At 43.5% G+C, this 5096-nt stretch overlaps 1 pseudogene; it reads right to left on the reverse strand.

The window, feature by feature from the left end:
• Positions 1 to 1350: 1350 nt before the first annotated feature.
• On the reverse strand, positions 1351 to 3792 carry LOC127235618 (centromere protein Q-like; annotated as a pseudogene).
• Positions 3793 to 5096: the final 1304 nt, after the last annotated feature.

The raw sequence follows: 5096 nt of genomic DNA on the forward strand, positions 1-5096 counted from the left end.
TAACTGAGACCCACATTCAGGGGGTCCGAGTCAGTATGATGCTGATTTCCCAGCTATCAGTCTGGAGGTCCATGAGCTCCCCCTTGTTCAGGTCAGCTGTCTCTGTGGGTTTCTGTAGCCTGGTCTTGACCCCTTTTCTTATCACTCCTCCCTCTCTGCAACTGGATTCCAGGAGTTCAGATCAGTGTTTAGCTATAGGTGTCTGGGTCCGTTTCATCAGCTACTAGATGAGGGTTCTATGATGGCATATAAGTTAGTCATCAATCTCATTATCAGGGAAGGGCATATAGGTAGCCTTTCCAATGTTGCTCAGATTTTTAGTTGGGTTCATCCTTGTAAGTCTCTGGACATTTTTCTAGAGTCAGTTTTCTCCTCAAAACTACAATGGCTCTCTCTATTATGGTATCCCCCCCACCTCCCACTCTCGTCTGTTCATCTATCGACTCAATCTTCCTAGTCCTCTCCTCCCCTCCTCTTTCTCCTGACTCCCTCTCCACTCACTGTCCCCCCCCCACTCCCAATATGATCAAGAGCTTCTGTTCCTTTCCCCTTCTGTGAGGGACCTTGTATGAATCTCTTAGAATCCTCCTTGTATCATAGTTTCTCTGGCAGTGTGAATTATAGGCTGGGAATCCTTTGCTCTATGTCTAACATCCATAAATGAGTGAGTACATACCATTTTCATCTTTTGTGACTGGGTTACCTCACTCAGGATGGTTTCTTCAAGTTCCATCCATTTGCCTGAGAATTTCAAGATTCCATTGTTTTTTTCTGCAGAGTAGTATTCCATTGTATAAATGTACCACATCTTCTTTATCCATTCTTTAGTTGAGGGGCATCAAAGTTGCTTCCAGGTTCTTGCTATTACAAATAATGCTGCTATGAATGTAGTTGAACAGATGTCTTTGTTGCATAAATTTGGATCATTTGGCTATATGCCTAAGAGCAGAATTGCCAGGTCCTCTGGTAGACTGATTCCCATTTTCCAGAGGAACTGCCACACTGATCTCCAAAATGGCTGTACAAGTTTGCACTCCCACCAGCAGTGGAGGAGCCACAAAGCTATTTTTAAAGTGGAAAACAGAGAGTGATTGTTTTTCAGAAACATCAACTTTATAGTATTATTACAGTTAAGTTGTACAACTTTGGGCCAGATGTGCAGCTCACACGTGGAATTCCAGCACTCAGATCTGAGGCAGGACTGCTGTGAATTTAAGGCAGGATGGGTGATACAGGGCCAGCCCAGGCAATACTCAGAGGGAGACTCTGTCTTAAAGGGGAAAGTTTCACAATTCATAAACAATAACTTAATATGAAACAATGCTTAAGAACAAAACAAAAACCAACTCTTTACGAGCCATCGAGTTTCTTATAGGGTTCTTGAATGAACACTGACATGTTCTTCACTGGGGCTGAATTGTGAAGGCCATCCAAATCCTTCACAAGATCATTCTGGTTTGGAATTAGTGCCAAATTTTCTTTTTGAAGTATGGGTGCTTTAAGACTTCTCTGAGAAAGTTCTGGAAGAGACAGTACCTTATTACTACTATCCACGTGAAATTTCTGTTTTACTTTCTGCACCTCCTCCTCTTCTTTTTTTTTAAATTTATTTTATATAAAAAAGTCATTTAAATGAAAACAAACATTTATAGACACTATTTGGGAATTTGGGCGTTGTTCTTTCCAAACTACTTCCTGCTGGTAAGAGGCGCTGTCTTGGGGGATTCGAAGAAGATTCAGATATCCTGGCTGTAGTCTGTAAGTCTGCTTTGTCCGGCTGTTTTGAATGTAGGATCAGCTTGTGCTCTGTTTCAGGCGGTCTGGCGTGATCAAACCACATTAGTCTGGAAGGAATCCACATCTTTTCATTTTCTGTGGAAAAAAAATAGAAATCCTTTTCCCCAGTAACTTGTCCTTGAACTTAAATTTTGGAGTCAAAGCATTTTTTTTATTTAATTTATTATTTTACATGTCGATCCCAGTTCCCTCTCCCTCCCTACCTCCCTCCCTCCTTCCCTCTCTCCCTCCCTCCCTCTTTCCCTCTCTTTTACCCTCTCTGCCCTTTCACATGCACCCTAACCACCCTCCCCTCCCATCCTCCCACCCCAATTCCATATGTAGGGGAATGCCATCCAGTTGGGGTCATGTAGATCTGACAGGTCGGGACTAGGGCTTCTCTCCTGTCTCTAGATTAAGGCAGTTATCCCTCCATGGGGGATGTGTTCGCAAAGTCCTTTTGTGCACCAGGGATACATCCTGGCTCCACTGTCTGAGGTCCCTTAGACTGTTCAGTCCTTCTGGCTGAGACCCATATTCAGGGGGGCCTGAGTCAGTCCCATGCTGGCTTCCCAGCTATCAATCTAGTGGCCATTAGCTCCTCCTTGTTCAGATAAGCTGTCTGTATGTGTTTCTGCCGCCTGGTCTTGTCCTCTCCATCTGCATCTGGGTTCTAGTTCGACTCAGTGTTTATGTATGGGTATTTGATCCTGTTTCCAACAGGCATTAGTTGAGGGCTCCATGGATAAGTTAGTTGTTGATCTCACTCTCCGGGAAGGGCATTTATGATAGCCTTTCCATGGAAGCTCAAATTGTTAGTTGGGAGCAGTCTTGTAGTTCTCTAGACCTTTCTTTGTGTTCAATTTTATCTTCAAACCAATATTGGCTCCCTCTTTTATGTTCTCTGTCTCTGTCTCTGTCTCGCTCTCTTTCCTGTCTTCTATTCCTAACCAGGCTCAATCTTCCTGGTCGCACATGTTTTCCTTTCCTCCCCCTCGTTTTCTCCTACTTCTCTCTCCATTCACTGCCCCCTCCACTTCACCTGAGGTCTGGGGGACTTGTCCCTTCCCAGTTCTGTGAGGGACTTTATATGAATCTCTTAGAATACACCTTGTATCCTAGTTCCTCTGGTGATGTGAATTATAGGCTGGTGATCCTTTGATCTAGGTCTAAAATCCATATATGAGTGAGTACATACTGTGTTCCTCTTTGTGACTGGGTTCCCTCATTCAGGATGGTTTCTTCAAGTGCCATCCACTTGCCTGCGAATTTCAAGGTACCATTATTTTTTTCTGCAGAGTAGTATTCCATTGTGTAGATGTGCCACATCTTCATTAACCATTCTTCAATTGAGGGGCATCTAGGTTGCTTCCAGGTTCTTGCCATTACAAATAGTGCTGCTATGAACATAGTTGAACAGATGTCTTTGTTGCACCTGCTCCTCCTCTTCTATCTCATTTGTCAGAGTCTGAATTTTGTGCTTTCGGCCCTGAATACTCTCAGTCACTGACTCTGTGGTCTCTACTGTTTTGTCTATTTCTTCTTGCAGTAAAGCCAGGCCCTCTTCATTAGCTCTTTCCTGGGCCTTTTCCATTTTCAGCAGATTTGACACATCAGTTAAATTGTTCAGCTGTCTTGGAGGGATTTTCAATGTTCTACACTGTTCTAGTAATCTTTAGGCAGTTGAGATTATACTGAACTTGTTCTTTTCCTTTAATGCTTTTGTTTAAAATTTCTAGAATTATTGATTCCATCATACTTTGCAAATACTCTTCAGTAGTCTTTGGAAGAGGCTGCCAGGTTGTTCTCTTGTTGGATGCTACTGTTACCCATTTTAGGTTAATATACTTTGCTTCCTATTACTTTAGAGGACAGATGCTCTGCCTGACTTTTGTTTCTTCTCACTGTGTTTCCAACCTTATTCTCTGGCAAATCCACTTCCTCATCAGCTCTTTGTTTTGCATTTCTCTTTAACTGTTGAGATTTTCTCTTAAAAGCATTTGCTTTATCAGGCATTTTGATTTAAACAGTATAATTACAATGATAAATACAAACTCGTGAGGTCCAAAATGCATCCCCTTCTGGATCCATCTGTCTCTTAAGCACTTTTTCCACTCATCGTAGTTTATTCCCGGCCTCAGAAATCGAGACACAGGGTTTCTCTGTGTAGTCCCGGTTGTCCTGAAGCTCTCTCTATAGACCAGGCTGGCCTAGAACTCAGAGATCCACCTGCCTCTTCCTCCTGAGTGCTGGGATTAAAGGCACATGTTACCACCGCTTGACTCTGCCTTTGTAGCTGTGGTCAGGGCTGGCATGGGAACTTAAGAGTTTTTTTAGGCACACGGCCTTCTTTTATTCTCTATGAGCCTTCCTTAAAATGTGGATCCCATTCTCAAAGTCTGAAGCTGAGGCTCCAGCCATCCTTTCTATATCTTAAGTGGGAAGGAGTAACATTAGAATTCTAAAACTAAGAAAGAGGATAAATGATGTAAATTAATCAAGTTTCTCTGAGTTAGACTGTGCATGTGTTTCTTTGTTTAGTTGTCAACTTGACATGGCTAGTTATGTGGAAGGAATGAACCTTAGTTGGGAAAATGCCTCCATCACGTTGGCCTGTAGGTAAGTCTACAGAGCATTTTCTTGATTAGTGTTGATGTACCATCTCTGGGCATCTCTGAGGGTGGGGAGTAAGCCAGTAAGGGCATTCCTCCATGGCCTCTGATTCAGTCCTGCCTCCAGGTTCCTGGCCTGACTTCCCTCTATAATGGACTGTGGTCAGACTCCCTAGCCTGCCTTTGGTCATGGTCTCTCTCTATCACAGCAACAGAAAGTGAGCTAGGGCAGAGTATATGTTCTCTAATGATGCTGTGGCCTCAGACCTCTCCCACCCTCATGTCCATTGTTATTTCTGCTTTTTAAAATGTGTGAGCTAGCCAGGCATCAGTGGCGTATGCCTTTAATCTCAGCACTTGGGAGGCAGAGGCAGGCAGATCTCTGTGAGTTCGAGTCCAGCCTGGTCTACAGAGCTAGTTTCAGGACAGGCTCCAAAGCAATACAGAGAAACCCTGTCTCCAAAAACCAAAACTAAAATGTGTGGGCTGGCAACATACCATGGTGTATGTTTGGGGGTCAAAGGAGGGCCCCATCTTCCACCATATGTGTCTCAGGGATTGAATTTAGATGGTCAGGCTTGGTGGCAAGCACCTTTACCCCACCCTGTTTTAGACCATAAATATGACAAGTATTTGGGGTCACTGTGTTGTAGAGCCCTAGGGTACTAGTACATTTGCTATGCATAATCTGTGTGCTATAGATGTCTG

This window comes from Phodopus roborovskii, unplaced genomic scaffold (genome assembly GCF_943737965.1).
Source record: "Phodopus roborovskii unplaced genomic scaffold, PHOROB, whole genome shotgun sequence".
Lineage (NCBI taxonomy): Eukaryota > Metazoa > Chordata > Mammalia > Rodentia > Cricetidae > Phodopus > Phodopus roborovskii.